Source organism: Schistocerca serialis, chromosome 4, assembly GCF_023864345.2.
Source record: "Schistocerca serialis cubense isolate TAMUIC-IGC-003099 chromosome 4, iqSchSeri2.2, whole genome shotgun sequence".
Taxonomy (NCBI): Eukaryota; Metazoa; Arthropoda; class Insecta; order Orthoptera; family Acrididae; genus Schistocerca; species Schistocerca serialis.
The window spans coordinates 437,514,743-437,538,836 of NC_064641.1; the positions used below are offsets into that span (position 1 = coordinate 437,514,743).

The 24,094-nt window shown below is 40.3% G+C and overlaps 1 protein-coding gene across 2 annotated transcripts in view; it reads left to right on the forward strand.

Moving 5' to 3' along the window:
* The first annotated feature begins 380 nt into the window (after nt 1-380).
* Nucleotides 381-24,094, forward strand: part of LOC126475048 (copine-8-like) — a 219,517-nt gene continuing 195,803 nt past the window's right edge. Inside the window, exon 1 of one of the 2 annotated variants that reach the window (XM_050102598.1) lies at nt 381-634. The gene's annotated coding sequence lies outside the window, so the exon portion shown is untranslated. The remainder of the gene's footprint in view (nt 635-24,094) is intronic. The other variant, XM_050102597.1, reaches the window with a different exon arrangement.

Genomic DNA, 24,094 nt, shown 5'->3' on the forward strand with positions numbered 1-24,094 from the left:
ATCAGAGTATATTATTGTACTCGCTTTTCAACATCGCTGTTCATATAAGTGAATAACTTCCTAATTGGATATAGATGGCTCAAAATAAATGAATAAAATAGGCACAGTCGTACTAAAAGAGGGTACAAATGTGACAGGAGAGTACGCAAATGAAACTATAGCGACCAATGATTCACGTATCGTTAGTTATAAGAACGGTAACGATTAATACGTTTAATTTTACTATTTAATAAGACTTCTTGTAGTTCTTACAAAAACACGTGATCGGAGGAGCTTGTATTTACATGAGAAGCTAAGAATTGCACTTATATCTGTGTTTTATCTGTGCATATTGTGCGCTTATGTATTGTTGCCTGGTCCTCCCATATGTTGGTTCTGTCGCTCAAACATTTATATTAATGATCGCAGTGCCCTCGTGTCACGGGAAGGTCTATGGAACGAGTATTGTACATGCATAGGATAAACACGCAAGAACTTGTTGCTTGGGTATTGGCTACACTGAAGTGGGCGTGTGCGACACATTCTGAGAACATGTGTTTTGATTCATCAGGAAGAAGCGTAGGGCAATATTGCCACGGAGTGTTGACATTTGTGTTGTGTGTGCGTACTGTGTTTTACACCAATCTTGCCAAAGGTATGTGCGACAAAGCCTTCTGTGATGCGAGAGAGATTATTAACTCGCTCTGTTCTTTGTTAAGAACTTGACATTCAGATTGACATTCAGAACGAAACCGCGAAACTTGAACGTAATTGTTAGGTACGTTCCGCGCAGGCTTATCAGATACTTTTTTATTGCTTCGGTAAATCTAGAGAAATCGTTCTCCTGTATCCATTTACTGTGCTGCATTATTTATGAAGTAAATTTTAAGAATCTCCCATTACATTTTTTATCGTGCTCCAGATATATATGCATTTGTGATAGTTGGGAATAAAAATGTCAAAAGTCTGTCACCTTTCTGAGGAACAGAAGTATTTGCTCAGAAAACACTCTTTATTTAAATGATGTTCCAAAATTATGCTTTTTGTCTCAAAGAATTTCAGCTTTTCGTTTTCGATCCTGAAAATTAACTTAAAAAATATTTAGCTCTCCTTCTATTCCAATAACCGTTTCATTGTAAGTTTAGAGCAATGTAATGCAATTGTTACAGTTACAATTTTCACTCAGAATAATTAATCTGCAGAGTGCTGCGAGAAATTGGCTAGCATTTATGTTACAAAATGAGTCTGCAGTGTTGGTTAACGAACAATGCACCCTGCATGTGTACAATTTTTATACCCAAATATTAATTAGTGATTAATTTCTGACACCAACAGCAAACTATAAAACATGAGACAAATCAGCTACGGCAGATAAAATTGTATGAGAAACTTAGACAACACTTATTACTCTTTTTTTTTTCTTTTTTTTTTTTTTTTAATAAGAGGTTCAGTGTCTTTCTGTGTTGATGTGAAATTACTACTACTTGGTTGTTAGAAAATAATTTTTTATTTCTCTTTGATTATGTTAGATTACTTTTTCAAACTGATAGCATTCTTATTCATAATGTAGTTTTCAAATAAATTATTGTTAATGAGTCATTTCACTCTTATTTAACTGAAAACTAACACTTGAAAGACATAAATAAGGTTCACTATATCTAGAATATGCACATCAATTTGAATTAGCCACACACGATAATATGTCTTATACTGATAAAGTTGGTTTTCTAAATAATTTCAAGTTTTTGGTTCATATCGACATCTATACTGTGCAAACCACTGTGAGGTGCTTGGCAGATAAGACATCCCACTGTACCAGTTAGAGTGACACATTGAGTAAAAACTATTTTCCTTGTATACATCTGTTAGTAATAGTTCTGAAACAAGAGTAGTTTTAATAAATATTAACCCATGCATTTGTTGCTGATTATAGCTCAGAGATGCATGGTATGCCTCTCTCAATTCTTTTCAGCAGAGATTTTACTTCTTTTGCTTCGCAGAATATGATTTAAAAAAGTAATAAATAAAAAGTGTTCCACAAAGATTATGTGATAATAAAGTGAATGCTTCATACATACAGACTGTTTTTAAATAAAATTGAAATCCACTCGGTTTGTGAGTTGTGCAGTAGATACAGTCTGTTTGAACTGTGCCCCTATCTCAGATGTTAAGTCCCATAGTGCTTAGAGCCATTTGAACTGTGCCCTTGAGGTACAAATGAAATTAGTGGTATTGTGTTTTGACATCAACATCTTAGACGGAAGCACATATTTTTTTGTAGTGGGACTAAGTTACTGTTTACTGTTTTTGTTTTGTTTTATGTATTACCGTAAATTCTGGCCAAAAGCTTGTACAATTGACATGTTCCATATCCTGTGATAGTGTCACAACATGGGTCACCGGAACAAGAGATAAATAAATAAGTGTAGTAAATTCTGTTCCCTAGAGGAAAAGCCAAGACTGGAAACTGTGTGTAAAGTTGTACATGAAAGCTACAGAAATAAAGAGTCAATAGAGAGACACAGTAACGAAGATGAGATCAAACATCAGCATTAGAATAACAGAGAGGGGTAGCCACCAAAAATCTTAAATGCTGGTGTTATTCAAAATTAGTAGTGAGGCAGGTAGCATTAGTTCAAGAGCAATCTTCAGAAATACAATATTGTAATGGAGTTACAGAAGTATAATGTAACAGGAAACAAAGGATGTCAAGAAGGAAGGAGCCTTTTATTAAACTGAATGTAATGACTCACAAAGTACCTTCCATCATACGACCCTTACTTCTTCTTTCATATATTAGTGATCTTTTAATATATCATATTGAGAAGTTCTTTTTTTTCTCATGATAGAGACAATGCAGTAAATAGCTAATCAAATGCAATTTTTAAGAAAGAGCTGTTAATAAATGGTGTGTAGCCTATTGACTGTCATTAAACATTAGAAAAAAGACTCACTTTATGTAGTTTAGAACCTGCAAAAGGTTTCCACACAGTCGATATGTAATATATGAAGGCTTGCAGATAGAAGAGGTTGAAAATGTTAAATTATTGGAATTAGAATGTGATATGTTTACCAAAATGAATTATCGAGTGCTGTTGAAAACTTAAAGGAAATACTGAATGCCAGTCAAACAATAATCCAATGATCATCATTGGTATTCCGCATAGACACGACCTCATAAACAATTCGTGTGTAAATAAAGAAATCATGAAATCCACCAAACAGTTCGAGAACGTATGCAAAATGTATGAAAACACTCAATTTCTACCTATTAACTACCTACAGAGATACAGTTTTACAAGACATTGTATGCACTTAAACAGAAAGGGAAAGAGACATCTCAGCTCTAAAATTATGGAGACATTGATGGCAACAGTAGAACCAAGATTAACATGCCAGCCACAAATAATAGTACAACAACCAACACCAACTACCACAGTGAAACCATCAAAAACCACAGCAACAAAAAAACAACTATCAATATCACAAATAAAACCACCGTCATCAGCTGATACAGCACAGCCCTCACCAACGGCAGAAAAACCAGCATTGTCTGAAGCAATACAATCCTCATCAGTTGTGGCAGGAACTGCAGATGCAGCATCATCATCATCTTAATCACCATCAGAGACAACAACAGAACCACTATCACAAGTGGTGGCAGCATCAACATTGCCAGAATCAGGGCTATCATCATCACATGAAGAAGCAGCAACAGAAGAACCAACAACATCAACAGAAGAAACGACAGCAGAAGAATCAATAGGTGCCACTCATAACAAGAGAAAAACTTCACCACCATGCCATCTTAAGGATTTTTTAGTAGAAACTGGGAGGAAAAAGCATTAAGATAAGTAATTACAAGAAGTTGTGTCTGACCAGTTTAGAGCAGTTAATTGTGGTGACATCACATCTAGAATAGCAAATAATAATCTTGTTGTGCATTTGAATATTGGAGGTTTATCAAGTAATCTGCTCAGTAAGCTTCATGACTTAGAAATATTTCTATACATAACAAAATGGTCTGTAAAGATTATTTGCTTAAGTGAACATTGGCTTAGAGACAAAAATATAAATTTATTGAACAAACTTACAGATTATGAAGTAGCAGCTAGCTTCTGTAGAGACAATTGGTATGGTTCATGTATTCTGGTTCATTCATCAGTAAAATACCAAATTAAGCAAAATTTCAATATTTTAAATGAAGAATGCATATTTGAAAGTTGCTGCATAGAACTTAAGGACTATAACATGCTGATATTCAGCATATATTGTACCCCTGGTTACTAAATCTCGTGCACTTTTCTGGTCAAACTTGAAAATTTACTCCACCCACTCAAAACTGAAAAGTTATGTAAAAAATTGTTGTTTGTACTGATTTTAGAATAGATGTGAGAAAAAAAATCACAAATTTGCCCTTAAGATGAAGGAGCTGATGTCCACACATGGTTTTATTCTAAATTTTGTAGAACATTGCTAGCAACTTAAACTACAGAGTAACAGAAAAATGTATAGTAAGCTTAGGGATCTCAGACCACAGTGCTCTATTAGTGTCATTACCTTGTGTTAGCCCAAAGCACACAAATAAGAAAATCAGAAATTTTAGACAAGAAAATGTAGAAATGTTTGTCATCTCATTACCATTTACTGCCAAGTCCTTAGTAAACGAAAATTTCAATAACTTTCTGGAGCTCTTCTTGATGGTGTTCAGTGAATGTTTTCCTTTTATAACTACAAAAACTGGCACACCTAAGAAGGATTCGTGGATAACGAGGGGTATTTGGATTTCAAGCATAAGGAAAACAGAACTTCATATGGAGGCGAAAGTCAATAGAGACCCTGAATTCTTAAGTTATGTTAAGGCAATATAAGAAAGTCGTTGATAAAGTTGTCAGACAATCCAAAAAATTGGCAAACAATAATTACATTTCAAAAGCTAAAAATAAGTGTAAAGCAATATGGACTATTGTAAAGAATGAAATAGATATCGAAAGAAAGCAGACAATGGAAACTTGAACTGGTGGTTGAAGGTGAGACTGTTTGGGACACTACACAAATCTGTGAAACATTTTACAGCCACTTCATAAATTCATGTAAAACTGTTGATGTACTTTCACTGCCAAACGTGTACCCTGTTTCCAGTTTATGTAACCCCACTAAATTTTAATTCACCCATATATCCTATCCTGAAGTAGCTGATATCATAAAGTCCTTGAAGAATTTAAATTCTGTAGGCTGGGATGAAATTCCTACTAAAATAATAAAGGCAGTCACCCACAGTATTGCACATCCTCTGTCCCTTATAATGAATAAATCTTTCGAGGGAGGATGTTTTCCTGATAGACTGAAGTATGCTGTTATACGACCCATTTACAAAAAAAGGCAGACACGATGAAGTGAGTAATTATCAACTTGTCTAATTGTTATCAATATTTTCCAAAATATTTGAAAGAGCTGCACGTAACCAGATAGTTAACTATAGTAATCTGCATAATATTATCCAGTACAGTGAGCACGGTTTCTAAAGAGGACACTGCACTGTGCAAGCCATTAATGAACTTATTACAAAAATTATTACTAGTCTGGATAAAAATATGAATGTATCGGGCATATTTTATGAGCTAAGTAAAGCCTTTGACACAGTAGATCACAAACTACTACTTCATAAGATACAAGCATATGGTTCTAGTGAAAATTCACTGAGATGGATGTCATTTTACCTATTAAACAGCAAACAAAGAACAGTAATAGAAGAAACTGTTAAGAGATTCTTCTCAAGTTGGAAAAAGATAGAACAAGGTGTGCCACAAGGATCTATCCTTAGGCCAATATTGTTCTTGTATTGTATAAATGACTTGCTGACTAACATAAATTCAGACACTATTCTCTATGCGGATGTCTCTACAGCAATAGTCTGTTACAAGAAAAGTGAAAATTTAGTTAATCATCTTCAGCAGTATTTGGCTGAAATTGAAGCCTGGGTGAGAAATAATGATCTGAAATTAAATCTAACAAAGACTCAAATCATTCACTTTACCACGAAACAAGCTGTACAGGATATACTAGAAATACCATATGAGGACAATCACCTTGCCACCACAAACTGTACCAAATTTCTAGGTGTAATGCTGAACAAGAATTTGTCATGGACAGACCACGTAGATGCCATGTGTCACCGTCTAAATAGTCTAATATTTGCAATGAATGTTATAAGCAGTATAATAAAAACACCAGTCAAAAAAGTTGTATATCATGCATATTTTGTATCTGTGATTAGATATGGTATAATTTTTTTGAGGATCAGAAAAAACAAACTTACAGAGAGTCTTCAATCTACAGAAAAAACACATTAGAGCCATGGCAAGTGCAGAAAAGACAGTCGTGCAGACCTCTGTTCAAGGCCCTTGATCTTATGGCTGTTCCTGGCCTCTATATCTATGAGACAATTAAGTTTATAATAGAGGAAAATGTTCCACGTGGGGAAAATATATATAAAAACAAAAATGCTGTAACTTACCAAATGAGAAAGTCTTGGTACGTTGATAGACACAACAAAAAACACACAAACACACACACAAATTTCAAGCTTTCGCAACCCAAGGTTGCTTCATCAGGAAAGAGGGAAAGACGAAAGGATGTGGGTTTTAAGGGAGAGGGTAAGGAGTCATTCCAATTCCGGGAGCGGAAAGCCTTACCTTAGGGGGGAAAAAAGGACAGGTATACACTCGTGTCCACACGCACACACACACACATATCCATCCGCATACATACAGACACAGGCAGACGTATGTAAATTACATTAGCAAGTAAATATTATTGCAATGCAGAAGAATTTATGACTGACTGTCACAAACAACTGTGCCTGGTGTTACATTTTATTCTGTCATGCTAAAAAAGTACTTTAAGTAAATACTTATTCTTGTTGTTGTTGTTGTTGTTGTTGTGGTCTTCAGTCCTGAGACTGGTTTGATGCAGCTCTCCATGCTACTCTATCCTGTGCAATCTCCTTCATCTCCCAGTATCTACTGCAACCTACATCCTTCTGAATCTGCTTAGTGTATTCATCTCTTGGTCTCCCTCTACGATTCTTACCCTCCACGCTGCCCTCCAATGCTAAATTTGTGATCCCTTGATGCCTCAGGACATGTCCTACCAACCGATCCCTTCTTCTAGTTAAGTTGTGCCACAAACTTCTCTTCTCCCCAATCCTATTCAATACCTACTCATTAGTTACGTGATCTACCCACCTAATCATCAACATTCTTCTGTAGCACCACATTTCAAAAGCTTCTATTCTCTTCTTGTCTGAACTATTTATTGTCCATGTTTCACTTCCATACATGGCTACACTCCATACAAATACTTGCAGAAATGACTTCCTGACACTTAAATCTACACTCGATGTTAACAAATTTCTCTTCTTCAGAAACGCTTTCCTTGCCATTGCCACTCTAAATTTTATATCCTCTCTACTTCGACCATCATCATTTATTTTGCTCCGCAAATAGCAAAACTCCTTTACTACTTTAAGTGTCTCATTTCCTAATCTAATTCCCTCAGCATCACCCAACTTAATTCGACTACATTCCGTTATCCTTGTTTTGTTTTGTTGATGTTCATCTTATATCCTCCTTTCAAGACACTGTCCATTCCGTTCAACCGCTCTTCCAAGTCCTTTGCGCTGTCTCTGGCAGAACCTCATAGTTTTTATTTCTTCTCCCTGGATTTTAATACCTACTCCGAATTTTTCTTTTGTTTCCTTTACTGCTTGCTCAATATACAGATTGAATAACATCGGGGAGAGGCTACAACCCTGTCTCACTCCCTTCCCAACCACTGCTTCCCTTTTCGTGCCCCTCGACTCGTACAACTGCCATCTGGTTTCTGTACAAATTGTAAATAGCCTTTCGCTCCCTGTATTTCACCCCTGCCCCCTGTAGAATTTGAAAGAGAGTATTCCAGTCAACATTGTCAAAAGCTTTCTCTAAGTCTACAAATGCTAGAAATGTAGGTTTGCCTTTCCTTAATCTTTCTCCTAAGATAAGTCGTAGGGTCAGTATTGCCTCACGTGTTCCAACATTTCTACGGAATCCAAACTGATCTTCCCCGAGGTCGGCTTCTACAAGTTTTTCCAATCGTCTGTAAAGAATTCGCGTTAATATTTTGCAGCTGTGACTTATTAAACTGATAGTTCGGTAATTTTCACATCTTCCAACACCTGCTTTCTTTGGGATTGGAATTATTATATTCTTCTTGGAGTCTGAGGGTATTTCGCCTGTCTCGTACATCTTGCTCACCAGATGGTAGAGTTTTGTCAGGACTGGCTCTCCCAAGGCCGTCAGTAGTTCTAATGGAATGTTGTCTACTTCCGGGGCCTTGTTTTGACTCAGGTCTTTAAGTGCTCTGTCAAATTCTTCACGCAGTATCGTATCTCCCATTTCATCTTCATCTACATCCTCTTTTATTTCCATAATATTGTCCTCAAGTACATCGCCCTTGTATAGACCCTCTATATACTCCTTCCACCTTTCTGCTTTCCCTTCTTTGCTTAGAACTGGGTTTCCATCTGAGCTCTTGATATTCATACAAGTGGTTCTCTTTTCTCCAAAGGTCTCTTTAATTTTCCTGTTGGCAGTATCTATCTTATCCCTAGTGAGATAAGCCTCTACATCCTTACATTTGTCCTCTAGCCATGCCTGCTTAGCCATTTTGCACTTCCTGTCGATCTCATTTTTGAAACGTTTGTATTCCTTTTTACCTGCTTCATTTACTGCATTTTTATATTTCCTCCTTTCATCAATTAAATTCAATATTTCTTCTGTTACCCAAGGATTTCTACTAGCCCTCGTCTTTTTACCTACTTGATCCTCTGCTGCCTTCACTACTTCATCCCTCAGAGCTACCCATTCTTCTTCTACTGTATTTCTTTCTCATATTCCTGTCAATTGCCCCCTTATGCTCTCCCTGAAACTCTGTACAACTTCTGGTTTAGTCAGTTTATCCAGATCCCATCTCCTTAAATTCCCACCTTTTTGCAATTTCTTCAGTTTTAATCTACAGTTCATAACCAATAGATTGTGATCAGAGTTCACATCTGCCCCTGGAAATGTCTTACAATTTAAAACCTGGTTCCTAAATCTCTGTCTTACCATTATATAATCTATCTGATACCTTTCAGTATCTCCAGGATTCTTCCATGTATACAACCTTCTTTTATGATTCTTGAACCAAGTGTTAGCTATGATTAAGGTATGCTCTGTGCAAAATTCTACCAGACGGCTTCCTCTTTCATTTCTTAGCCCCAATCCATATTCACCTACTATGTTTCCTTCTCTCCCTTTTCCTACTCTCAAATTCCAGTCACCCACAACTATTAAATTTTCGTCTCCCTTCACTACCTGAATAATTTATTTTATCTCATCATACATAACTTCAATTTCTTCATCATCTGCATAGCTAGTTGGCATATAAACTTGGACCACTGTAGTAGGCGTGGGCTTCGTGTCTATCTTGGCCACTATAATAAGTTCACTATGCTGTTTGTAGTAGCTTACCCGCACTCCTATATTTTTATTCATTACCTACTCCTGCATTACCTCTATTTGATTTTGTATTTATAACCCTGTATTCACCTGACCAGAAGTCTTGTTCCTCCTGCCACTGAACTTCACTAATTCCCACTATATCTAATTTTAACCTATTCATTTCCCTTTTTAAATTTTCTAACCTACCTGGCCAATTAAGGGATCTGACATTCCACGCTTCGATCCGTAGAACGTCAGTTTTCTTTCTCCTGATAACGACGTCCTCTTGAGTAGTCCCCGCTCGGAGATGTGAATGGGGGACTATTTTACCTCCGGAATATTTTACCCAAGAGGACGCCATCATCATTTAACCATACAGTAAAGCTGCATGCCCTCAGGAAAAATTACGGCTGTAGTTTCCCCTTGCTTTCAGCCGTTCGCAGTACCAGCACAGCAAGGCCGTTTTGCTTAGTGTTACAAGGCCAGATCAGTCTATCATCCATACTGTTGCCCCTGCAACTACTGAAAAGGCTGCTGCCCTCTTCAGGAACCACACGTTTGTCTGGCCTCTCAACAGATACCCCTCCGTTGCGGTTGCACCTACGGTACGGCTATTTGTATCGTTGAGGCACGCAAGCCTCCCCACCAACGGCAGGTCCATGGTTCATTGGGGGGGGGTTCTTATTCTTAATTTTACTTTATTTACAATATGATTATTTTTAAGTCATTTGTGGTATTTAAAATTACAAAATACCTGTAATTATTCTGTATACTTACAATTAAAAAGTAGCTTTAAACTGACACGTCACCTATGTCCCAATCATCTGATTGTATATAACATGTTATGTGACAATAAAGTTTATATTCTATTCTGTAGTCAATTCACATGGCAGGAGCATACAACAGAATTGCTGGAACCCCTTTTTGTAATGCAGATGCTGTCAATCATAGATAACGCAGACAGAGAGAAAGAAACTGGTGTACTTTTGCTTACTTTTATTCTATATCTTGGGATAACTCATCAAGCCAAGTCAGTCGTCCAGGTCCTCAGATATGTAATACACATTGTATGTTGTGTAAATTCAAGAACATTCTCAGTATATTTATTCCTTAATTAAATTTGCCACAAGCTCGGTACACAGAAGCACTGCAAAGATTAAGAACAGTCATAGTAAATGACTGTCATTTTGACCCAGATAGACATTCTCCATTCAGGAACGTGCATTTTTTGTAGTCTGCAAGCAGTCTTAAAATTTTGAGCTACTGCTAATAAAGAGCCAAAATGATTATATAGTGGATGGCTTCTTCAACTCTGTTGATCAATTTCTTACCAAATCCAGTTCATATGCTTATGATTAACTACACTACCTAACATGAATTGCGTGCAAGACTTGATTGTATCATGCATTCAGTGCAGTAATGAAGTATTTGTATCCAAGTCTTGCTAACTGTTTTTGCTTTCGACTGTGCTTGTCTACAGTAGCCATGTATTTAAAGTGTGCGCTGTATGTATGCACTTGTTTACATTTTTAAATATACTTTTCCTCATCCTTGAATTGTGTATCACTTAGTATTCACAGAAAGACATTTGCATATCAGTTTCTTTGGAAATATACGTTATGTATTTTTGTTTCTCTCGTGCATTTCGCATGCTTGAGCGTCTGCTTACTATGGGTCTATGAAACCAACTGCATATTTAATATAATATGTTTAGCAGAAATTAAACTTGTGTCCTTGGCAACTGATTCCACATAATAAAAGACTTTTTGCATAGTAGAAAATAATCAAATATTGTCTGTAAATGTCTTATATGAAGCCAGTTATAAATTGTGATGTAGTATGTGTCACTGTAGTAAATAAGACTCCATTCACATCACAATGCTTATCTGAACTAACACAGGTAATAGATATCAGCCAGTTAAGGGTACACAACAGGAGACAACAGTTAATTGATCAGGTATCATTAGAAGCTAAATATTGGTTTTTAACCGAAAGCAAAACAGTTAACTGAAGATGTGACTAAATATGCCACACTCATAGAGTAATAGTGATTTCCAGTGCTTTCCTGGATATTTTTATCAGTAAATATTTATAAATACAGATATACATTGTATATGTAGTTACAGTGAGTGAAGTGCAGTTTGCAATACTGGCTGTAAGCATTAACTACTAACATAATGATGAGTGTGGCACATATTTGGAATGAAGGTTGTGATGACATACTTACTCATAGTAGTCTAGGATGAGATGTGTGTTAGGTGGTGAGGTGATACTTTGGTTGTGAGTTGGCAAAGCAAGTGCTAGTTTGATTATGTGTTGACGAAGTAACTTATACTTTGGTTGAGAGTAGGCAAGACCAGCAAATAGATGTCAGAAGCAGCTTGGCTACAGTTAATGAGCAATTCAAGTAGTGATTCAGGAGAGCTTGTTCTGAGGTTATGCACATATTATAGGTGGCTGCTATGTTGATGAAATCTCAGTTCTAAACAGATAGACTGCATTGATATTCCCTCTTCACTCAAGAGTATCTCTATGAAAGCAAAACTCAGCAACTTCAACAAAAATATGAAGGAATAGCCATTTAGCAAGTTCTGTGAAGACATTGTAAGGTTAAAGAAAAGATGAACTTCTAAAATCAGTACTAAAATATTGGAGCAGATGAGACCTGGTCACATAAAACTACCAGCAGACATTGAGTATATATAAACAAGGGTGCCACAACTCGTAACACATTTGTTTGACTCATGGGAATCTCACAGAAATGTTGAGAAACTTGAAAGTAAGTAGAAGAAGCTTGAAGGTAGATGCCCATTATCCTGGAAAACCGTACTTACAAAGTTTCAAGAACAAGTATTTTGAAGAATCTAGAGATAGTCTTCATCTGCCTACGTATCACCATTGCAGGACCGTGAAGAAAGATTAGACAGCTATAGTGCACATAAAGGTATTTAAGAAATCATTTTCCTGCACACCGTATATGACTGGAGCAAGAAGAAATCTGTGTGGTACCACGCTAAGTACTCGCTGCCATGCAGTTCACAGTAGTTTGCAGAGTGCATTTATAGATGTAGCTATGCAGGTGTGTTGTACTTTTCTTAGCATTACTTGGAAAACACAGAAATTTAACAGATAATGCAGATGTTGATACAAGCAAATATCATATTCCAGTATCACCATGCTCCCCACCCCCCTGTCACCCCATAAGGCACTCACTGTTCCTTTTTTGCATAAAGCAGTAGGCAAACGTGAAGCCCCACATAAGCTTTGCAGTGTGGTATTCTTAATTTTCTGTATCACAGATCTAACCTCCGATTATGTTTTTATACTTCCTGTTGTGGCATTAGTGGCTAGAATAGCCCCCCAGTAACTCCTGCGTGTCCTAAGGGATGACCTGTCGCTAGGAGAGCAGTCTCATTGACAGCTCGGCTATTATCCAGACAACCCTTTCTCCACCCCATCCTCATCATTTCAGGCTTACTCACTTAAGAGACCCTCTTAGAATTTGGTCTCCCCTTTGCTTGCTGTTCAGGAAAGGATGCCCTTACATGTTGCATAATCAATCCACTTTGTGCAAATATATAGGGGATGATCAATAAGTTTCCATTTGAGGGTGTTGCTGCAGCGTATATGCATCTCAGAACCACTCCGATGCAGGTACATAGCCACAAATGCAGAAACATGAGCTGTGGTGATGTTATTAGCAAATGTGTCCAAACAGTTGCGACCGCTGTTATTTTTTTCTTCGCTGACATAGGACAAACATCGGTAGACATTCCACCAGAAAATGAATGCATGTGGGGAAGCATGTCTTGGTAAACACATCATCCTTGTTGGATGGTGTACCAAGTTCTCTGTGGGTTGCAATTTCACACAAGATGCTAGGTGATCTGGAAGACCAGCCTCATCCATTACAGACAACAAGTGAGCGGCTGGTGATGCAATTAGGGCAGACTGGATGGCTACTTATATATAGCACTTGCTGTCTTTCAATGCTGAAGGGAACACTTTCTTTGAGTGCAGTTTTGCAGGTGACAGAAGCTGGTGCCACCATTGGAAACTGGAGTCAAAAGCGTCGATGATGCAGTGGTATCATCCATCATCCCAAAAAGTTCAAGAGCCACCCATCTGCCCAGTCTGTCGTTTGACTAATGGGGCCGATTGCTTATTAATTTCAAGGAACCTGGTGTCTCCATCACCAGTGAATGATATTGTGCAATGCTGGAGAAGTTACGGCATGCAGTTCAGGCAAAGCTAACGATGGCACCACTGCTTCATGATAACATACTTCCCAATATCTCAGAGTTCATAATGCAGAAGTTATACCAACTGAAGTGGAGACACTTGAGCACCTGCCCTATGAACCCAATCTCTCCTCATGTAGTTGTCGTGCCTTCAGTCCCATGAAAAAGGGCCTGAAGGGTTGACAGTTCTGTCATACGAGGATTTTCAGCAGGCAGTTATGGACTTCTACACACAGCAGGACATGATGTTTTACCAAATGGGTATCTTCAACCTAGTGTGTCTGTAGGATGATTGCCTCATTGTTCACGGCAATTTTGTGTGATTGGCGTACCAATTCTGGACAGAACAGCCTTCGAGTAGAAATTTCTTGATCACCCTCTTATACGATAATGCATCTCCCATTGGAATTGTTTTTATGTTCACACATGAAATCCAGTGTGATAGAAAATTCATTGTAGATTCGTAAATGGGGGTGAGGAAGAGGGAGTGTCATCATGTATGTCCACAGCTGTAGCCCCCCACCTCAACAATGCAAGGATCACAATTTTGATGCCTGACTGCCAAACTCCATCTGTATATAGAGGAATAGGTGCCTGTCAATCCAGGATTATGGGAAATGTCTACTATTCCAGGTAACCTTTGCAGTGGTGGATTGGTGCTCATGGGGAGACCTTCTAATCAATGTGTGGCTTCAGCATGGATGACGCACAGTGAAACATATCAAGCTCACCCTTGCTAGTGGCCATGGTAATGTGACCATCTCAGCAGGAAAGAAACAGAATTTCAGTGCAGGGACTCATAACTCTACAGCATTCTAATTTTTAGTCATGCAGTGAGGCAGGAGCCAGGCAACAAGAAAAGGTGGTAGACAGTCCACCCACTTCTTGGTAAACTCTGGAACTGATGGAGAATCTTTTGCTACAACACGGTCATTATTTTTTGTGAAAATCTTGAGGATAAGTTCTGAGAAGTAGCTGCAATAGAAAAAAATGAGAAATAAAACTCTCTTGACCGAAACTTTGAATGCTGAACAATTGCAGGCACTTTAGGTCCACAACAAGCTTGGAGATGTATCAGTCACCATTGCTCCTCATAACAAGGCCAACATCATTCAGGGTCTTATCTTCCATGGAGACCTAATTTTACAAACAGAGACAGAGCTGCACAGTAGTTAATATGAGATTTGGACACATGTCCTCCCACTGTACAATGGACATATCTATGGGTTTTTCGGAATATCCCCACATAGGACAGACCTTGTGATCAACCCCCTACTTATGTATACCATCTTCCTTATACTGTGTCCTATATTTAACAGTAAAAAGAGCACAAAATGCTGCACCAGTTTCCTCATCAAGACGCCAGGAAAAAAATTTACAACTTTATCCTTCCAACAGGGCATCAAACTTTGCGAACATAGTGGCAAAATCTACATCTAAAACCACAAAGATGACAAGTTCTCAAATAACTCCAACTCCCAGTCCTAGTCACATGTGAAAGCACGTTGTCCAGTTGAGGGCTCCCATAGACTCCAGACCAGTAGCACTGGTGGTAATCACCACACTATCGCAGCAAGACGCACCTTGTTTCCCTTTGGCATCACCAGAGAGGAGAACACCTGGAAAGGACCCTCCCAAAACAAAAGAGGTTGTAATAAAGCTTGATCACCTTCATCTCCAAAGTCGAGAGAGGAAAATCCTCACAGAAGCAGAGACTTCCCAAGCACAAACAGAAAAAGTCAAAAGTGAAACCTGATTTGATGTTTTCCGTTAGCTTGGTCATATGATTTTCCTTCACGATAGAGAGATAGTGGCATTATCGCAATCCTTAAGCCAGGCAAAAACCTAACTTCCATCAACAGGTTCTGATTGGTTAGACTCGCCTACATGCTCTGCAAACTACTTGAAAAGATGGCAGCCCAATGATAATGCTGGTTTCTTGGATCATGGAGCCTTTTGTCCTCCTAGCAGTGTGGTTTCCGAGATGGCCGATCCATAATTAATAGTTTGATTAGGTTGGAAACTAATCTGACAAACTTTTTCTAAATGCTACCCCATAAGGAATATGACACTGATTTGCACCGTCACATTTTTACTCATCCTCCACAGCTGGCGCTCTCTCTGCTCCCTACCAATTTTTATTTTTCAATTTTTATCCATTGATTGTTTCACATTGGTGTTGGTATTTCACTGAATTCCTCAGTAGTCCAAGAGAATGTTGTCCCTCAGGGTTCCGTCTGAATATTAAACTCTTTCTTATTATCGTCAGTGTGCTTATCCGAGGCATGATTATTACTAGTTTGAATACATTTACCAATGGGTCATTAACCTCATTTGTACCAGTAGTTACCGCCACACTGTATGTTGAAAACTTTTGCATTTGGTGTAGCTACCAATCTCCAGCCTTGGCAGAATGCCAGGAGCCATCCAAAGGATCTTCACTTGGACCCTTTCCCATGGCTTTCAGTTTTCTCCCACAAAAATGCTTGTCATGACCCAGAACTCGTATTAGGTACCCAGAACTTGTACCTTTTTATGCAATCCCAATTTTTGGGACTCCCCTTTGATAAAAAGGTGACATTTCTGCCACGTATGTGTCAGCTTAAATCGAGCTGCACGTGGAAGCCTGCCACTGTCTGCTTCCTTGCCCATATCTCATGGGCTCAAGCTATTCTACTTCATACTATAATCTGGTCTTGTCTTGACTGGACTATAGTTACCAGTTTCACAGCTCATCGGCACCTTCAGCTTTGAAATCATAGTATCCAGTATTTCATTATGAATTAGGTCTGGCCTCTTGTGCCTTCTGGATTAATTTTGTAGGCAGTCTTGTCACTGAAGTGGAGGTCTTACCTATTAAGTGCTAATGGTACCAACTCCTGCTCACTTATGCGATCACCATACGACAATGTCCTAATCATTGGAATTATCAAATTCTTTTTTCATTTAGGGGGTGTCAACCTCCTGACACTCGCCCTTCAGGGAGCTCATGGTTCTTTTGTGTGTGCATGCATGGTGCACATGGGCCCTGAGTTATTGCAGCCCATTCTGTTTTTCTAGGCTGCATTTCCCTGACTGTGCCCCTCTTCCCCATGCTCGCTCCTTCCCTTCTGCCCCTCCTTCCCTTGTCTTGGAGTGCTTATTTATGTCAACATGGCTATCCATCTGGTTGCCTGTATTCCTTGCAGTTTTGTTCCTCTTGCCTGTTTTCTTTCATCCTTTTTGGCATTTTTGGTCTCCCCTTGGGGTTTGACCTCCACTTCTAAATGTTCTGTCTTCGGTGTGAACCATTTGCGTTTGGGGAAGAACTCTCTCCCTAGCATCTACAGCATGGATTCCTCTCTCCTCCCTTCTTTCCCGTTCTCCTTACTCATGGTAACCCCCCTCTGACCCACTAGATCACCAGCACGTGTAGCCAAGCCATGTGTTGGTGCTGTTATGTACCCATCTGGCTGAGTCGTCTGACAACACAGGGATCACACTACTGATACTTGAGCTGTTGCTTTCCCATGTATGCCAAGGAGTGCTTGTCATCCTGAAGAATCAGAATTGCCGGCAACAAATACCATGCCAGATGGCTGTTGCTGTGGCTGGGTGGCACCCAAGTGATTGGAATGGGTGTTATCAGAGCAGATGCTTGGCACATGAAAAGTGTCACGCTGCAAAAATATGCCCATTCTCAAATGGCCATCTCTTCGAGTGGTAAAGAATCATTGAATGCTGCTTCATATGACCCTGCAGCCTTCCCTTCCCTTCCCTTCACCCCTACTGTCTCTCCCCTCTTGCCTCACTCCTTCCCCCTTCCCTTTCCCCTTCCCACACTCTGGGAGGAGGGCCAGGCACGCCATTTTCGGATGAAATACTTTTTCCACTACCTGATCAGTACTAGGACAAACAGGGCATATTCACCACCACAAAGCTGTTGTGTTTTGTGGACAATGTAGAGGACAAGTCTGGCGAAGTGGAGTTTCTCAGTAATGTGTGGTTGGGCTCCCAGTTGATCAAAGCTGCTTCTGCTGCCCAGTCTGCAGGTCTTCATGCTTGTGATCATGTTGGTGGTGTCTTGGTGCCTATTAACCCTTAGCAGTCTCTGAATATGGTCCAGGGACCGATTTTTAAAGGGACCAAATTCTAAAACTATGGGCTAACCTGGAGTGGTGCAGCCAGCATTCACTTTTTTTGACGTGTGAAGAAGGGTCGTAAAGACAACCCCACTGATACTGGTGCCTTTATTCTGGCTTTAGAAGGAGATACCCTCCCAAAGAAGGTCAAGGTTAGGTTTTACCAATGAGATGTGAAGTCATACTTCCTGCTACTTCTGAGGTGTTTTGGTACTTGTGCTTTGGGCACATGTCTTCCCGCTGTACAGCAGACCATCTGTGTGGTTACTGTGGACACCCACTCTGTAAGGGAAGGGCGTGTGTTCTGCCACCTGTGTGTGTGAATTGCCATGACTGCCACTCTCCACACTTGCAAGATTGCCCAGCTTACAAGAAAGAAAAGAAGATACAAGACTATAAATCCCTGGATCATCACCTATCTTGTACTGAGGCTCATCAAAAATATACTGACTCCACTTAGTGTCAATGTCTTCTAGTTTTGCCCCTGTTGCATCCTTTCCGCCTCCTGCCTCTTCCTTACCCCAGTCTGGTCCCTCTCTCCTCTCCTCTTCTCTCCCTCCTCCCCCTCCCCTCTCGCCCTCCTCCTCCCTCTCCCCTCCCACCTCCCCTCACCTCCTCCCCCCCCCCCCTGCCCCACCCTGTGCTTACGCCACGCTTGTCCTCCCTATTGTGGAGTATTGCTGTGTGATGTGGGATCTGCATCAGGTGGGACTGACAGATGACATGAAAAAGTTCAAAGAAGAGCAGCTTGTTTTGTTTTATCGCGAAATAGAGGAGATAATGCCACAGGCATGATATGCGAATTGCAGTGGCAATCATTAAAATGAAGGCGGTTTTCATTGTGATGGGATCTTCTCATCAAATTTCAAATGCTAGTTTTCTCCTCCGGTTGCGAAAACATTCTGTTGGCACCCACCTACATAGGGAGAAATGATCCTCACAATAAAATAAGGGAAATCAGGTCTCACACAGAAAAGTATGCTCGTTTTTCCTGTGCACCATTCAAGAGTGGAACTTTAGAGATACAGCTTGAAGGTGGTTCATTGAACCTTCTGCCAGGCACTTTATTTTGAATAGCAGAGTAATCATGTAGATGTAGATGTTCCCTGTAAGTTATTCGAATGGATGGTGGCTCATCTGCTCAGTTGGGTTCTTGAATCTTGTGACCCTTTATCTCCTTACCAGTGTGACTTTCGGGAGGGACAGTCTGCGATCAATCATCTGAATCAACTGGAAAATGCAGTTCGGCAGGCCTTTTTTCAGCACTGCTATCATGTCACATTTTTCTTTGAGCGTTTTTAAGGCCTACGACACAGCTTGGTGCCTTTACATCCTCCTCATACTTTATGAATGGGGTCTTTGGGGTCCCCTCCGATTTTTCATTCACCTGTTCCTACCTACTGGTCATTCGGAGTGCAGATGGCAATAGTCTCAGCTCCCTGCGGACCCAGGAAAATGGCATTCCACGGGGCTCAGTAATAAATGTCCCTTTTCTAATCACTAGCAATGGACTTGTGGCCTCCACTGGACCATTGGTCAAGCCTGTTCAAGTGGAAGATTTCTGTATTAGGGCTTGCTTCCACTCAGTACCCTCTGCAGAACAATAGCTCAAGGGTGCCATATGGCGCACTTCCACAAGGACACATTCACATGATTTTCAGTTCTCTCACCTTAAGTTGGGGGTGGTACATTTCTGTCGCCATACTACAGCCCATCCTGATCCACTGCTCTACCTTGATGCCCAATGCTTGACCGTGGTCCTCCAGTTCCATTTCTTGGGTCTTCTTTTTGACAACAAACTTACTTGTTTGGCCCATATCCTTCTTCTGAAGGTTGGCTGTTTTCATAAGCTCGTGTCCTTTGCTTCCTTACCCACCCCTCTTGGGTACAGATCGTTTGACCCTTCTCTGCCTTTACCAGGCATTGGTTCTGTCCTATCTACACTATGACTGTCAAGTTTATGGATCAGCTGCCTGTTCCACATTGCTCCTCTTGGGCCCAGTTCACCATCATGGTATCTGTTTAGCCACTGGTGCCTTTTGCACTAGCCCTGTCAATAGTCTTCTGGTTGACACTGGGATAGTCCCAGCTCCTGGTTTCCTGTGCCATCGCTATCTGCTCTTCCCCTGCTCACCCTTCCTATTCTGTTCTTTCCACAGCTACAGGCCATTGCCTGCCTTCTGCCTGCCCTCGGGTGGGTTTACTGGTTGGGCCCCACCTCACTTCTCTCCACTATGACTTCTGTCTCCTTTCCTTGCCCTCTTCCACACATTCTCTCCTGTCCACCTCCCCATGCCCTCCTTGGTTAGTTTTTGGCTACAGATTCTGATGGATCTTTTCAAGGGACCAAAAGCCTCCATCGCTCCAGTGGTGTTCCATTGTTTGTTCTGAAAATTCATACGGGAGTTTCAGGATGCAATTGTTTTTTACACTGATGGCACTAAATTCACTGATCTTGTGGGATACACCTTCACACCTTCTGTTGGCACAGAATAGCATCTCTTGTGTGCCACGTGTGGGGTGTTTACTGTGGAACCGATGGCCATCTGTCAGGACCGCTGTTTTATTAAACAGTCCTCCCTCAACCATGTATTGTTATGTATGCCCTCAATGTGTTTTCCCGCCACCCCTTGGTCTCTGCCATCCACGACCTTCCTGCTGATCTTGTTGATGCTGCATGTTTGGTTGATTTCCATGGGGCTCCTGGCCATGTAGGGATCCCAGGCAATGAACTTGTTGATCATCTGGCTGGGAGAGGAGGGACCCCACTGGGGGTGGATTTACAGCTTTACATCAAATACCTTTTTGCTCAATCATTGACTGACTATTAGGCTACCGTCTTGTATAATGAACTTCACACCATCAAGGAGACTCCCACCGTGTTGGCATTCTTACGTCTGCCAGCAAGAATCTACCATCTTCTGCCATCTTCTTACTGGCCATGCTAGGTGGACCCATGGTTTCTTACACCGCAATGACCCCCCACCCCCGCTTTGTAATTGTGGGACTCCACTCTCGGTGATCCATATTTGCTGAAATGCCACCGCCTTTTGGTCCTTCCCACTAAATATTCCCTCCCACATTCCTTGTCTCGGGTGTTTGCGGATGACCCTTTCATGGTTACGTCTGTTCTTGATTTTCTTTGTGAAAGTGGTTTGTATTCTCAGCTATAAGTCCTTGAATCTTCCTTTGGAATTAGTCCCTCAGTTAGCATAAGTGTTGGTCATGGAGGCCTGGACCTTGCCTCCACACTGACCGGGTTCGCTCCACCTTTTCCCTACATTTTTGTCTGTTCTGTTGCATTGCTTTGGTTCTCCTATTCTTGTGTCTTCTTCCCCTAGTGTTGTCTTCGTTGTATAGTGATAATGATATGATGTGGTTATCAAATGTTCAAATGTGTGTAAAATCTTATGGGACTTAACTGCTAAGGTCATCAGTCCCTAAGCATACACACTACTTAACCTAAATTAACCTAAGGACAAACACACACACACACACACACACACACACACACATACACACACACACACCCATGCCCAAGGGAGGACTCGAACCTCCGCCGGGACCAGCCGCATGTGGTTATCAGGACAGGTCAGTGACTGTGCTAGTACCCCACTTCACGTAGCGTTTCTGGGGCACCATTGCTCTCCCCGTTTCCACCCACTCTCTCGTGTTCTTTCCTTTTACTGCTGCCTTGATGTCCTTTTTCCCTCTTTGTTTGCATGTTGACTGGACTTTGCTGTTTGTGTTGTTCCTCACTTGCTTTCTGCCATGCTAGATCATAGGCCCGATGAGTTTGCTGTTTGCTCCCCTCCCCCAAAATGAACCAACCAACCCCCTGACACTTGCCCTCGGATGAGTTTTCCAGTTGGAATATGCCTCAAGGCCCTCTGTCAAGATCTCCCTCTACCCACTTACAATGTACTCCCTTGCACAAGGGTCAAATGAAAAGTAATGCCTCCACCTTTGTTAATTGGATTTGGATGGGAATATTTTAATAAATCAAATGCAGAAATAATCCTTAGAATGTGATCTTTAATTACCAATATTCACTTTTCCACATGATCACCAGCCAATTGGATGCATTTCTGCCAACAATGAACAAGTTTTATGAAGCTGTCACAGAAGAAGTAGACACTCTGTTTCCACAACCACACTGTCACAGTTCTCTCAACATCTTCATCAGAAGCATAATGATGTCCCTGCAGATCATCTTTCATTATCGGGAACAGATGTAAGTCAGATGGTGCTAAATCTGAACTGTATGGAGGATGCTGTATGGTGGTGAGATTCAGTCACTGAAGTTCTACTGTGGTGGCACGTGAAGTGTGTGGTTTGGTTTGTCATGCTGCAGGGAAACATTTCCCTTTTTCTTTCAGACGCTTGTTAGCCGTCGTTTCAGAGTTCGCAGCGCTGTGATGTAACGCTCTGAATTTATTGTTGTTCAACGATCAAGGAAATCAACATGGATAACACCATCTGCATCCTAGATCACTGCGGCCATGGTTTTTCTAGCTGAGGGCTGTGTCTTGAATTTCTTTTTCTGGATCGAGTCTGTGTGTCAATATTTCATAGACTGACATTTCATCTCTGGCTTGTAATGGTGCACCCATGTTTTGTCTTCTGTCACAATTGAATGGAGAAAGGTGTCACCTTCATTCTTGTAACACAAGAGGATTTCCAAGCAAATTTCAAGTCTGTGCACTTTCATTTCAGGAGTCAGAATCCGGGTTACCCATCGTGTACAGATCTTCCAATAGCCAATCGAAGCAATAATGTGACCCTTACATTCTTGTGAAATGCTGATTGTGCTTGCAGTTTCTCTCTGAAGATATGATGATCGTCCTGAATCAGTCTGTCGACATTTTGCTTGTGAAACTCAGTGGTTGCTGTCACAGGACATCCAACTCCTTGTTTGTCATGCAGGTCAGGTGTTCCCATCTCAACATCTTTAAACTTACTCACCCAATGAAGCACAGTACTTACATCAACACAATCACCATAAATTGCTTTCATTCTCTGAAGAATCCCTTTGGGGTGACACCTTCTGCTGTCAAGAATTCAATGACTGCATGTTGCTTAAATAGTATTGACCGACCATCTGCTCAGGGTTCCATACTTTACACTGTAACAACACAACCGTTCAGTGCTAGGCTTCCTGCCAACTGGAGCTGTAGAGAAGAGGCTACAGAACAAGCCAGTACCTGCTGCATACAAATGCTGCCAACTGTTGAAGAGTTACGAAGGTGGAGGCATTACTTTCCAGTCAACCCTCGTATTCTTTATGCACCCCTTCTTTGATTTTGTACCCAGACCATGAATGTGGATCAATTTCTCTCAAGAACCTGAAGTTTGTCACCCCCCTCCCCCCATAAAATTTCAGCACCTATTCCTCTCAGTTCTTCAAGGGTGTAAGGATGCTATATTTATTTAACTGATGGCTCTGAACCCATGGATCGGACAGCATATGGTTTTACATATCCTGTCACCCAGAAACAACATTCGTTGCTGGGAACATGTAGTATTATATGGGAGAGGTGAAACCCATTAACAAAGTCCTACATTTTGTTAAACAGACATTCTCAGCAGCAATTTAATTTGTAGTGACTCAATGAGCTGTCTCCTGGTTATTGGTCAATGTTACTCTTGTCACCATGTGATGTCTGCTATTCCAATCTTCTTTCAGACCTTGGTCATACTATGTGCTCAGTGCTCTTTATGTGGGTTTCAAGTCAAGTAGTTATCCCAAGGTACAAAGTGGCTGATTGTTTGGTTAGACAAGCAGTTGCTGGTTCAACATTCACTTTTCACACATGGAAAACATTTGATAGGCTATGTCCCTCCAATAAACTCGGTATTCTAAAGTTCAATTCAATTCAATTTTTATTATCACATAACATGCCTTATACAATCAAAGATTGTGACGTAGGTGACTTGTCAGTTTTTACACTATATATAACAATACTAAAAATACAATAAACTAATAATATACATGGTGTACCATCTTCAAAGAGGTATTTTAATTACAATTATAATGCATTGTTACCATTCATGAAATCTTCTACACTATAGTAACATTTATCTTTCAGATATTTTTCCAGGTCTCTTTTGGTGCCTTTTACATTTGGGTCATCCATATCTTTCCATATTTTATTTACAAATTTCATGCCCATATAGTATGGGGTTTTTTCATATGATTTTAAACGGTGGGTAGGTAACATGTAGCTTG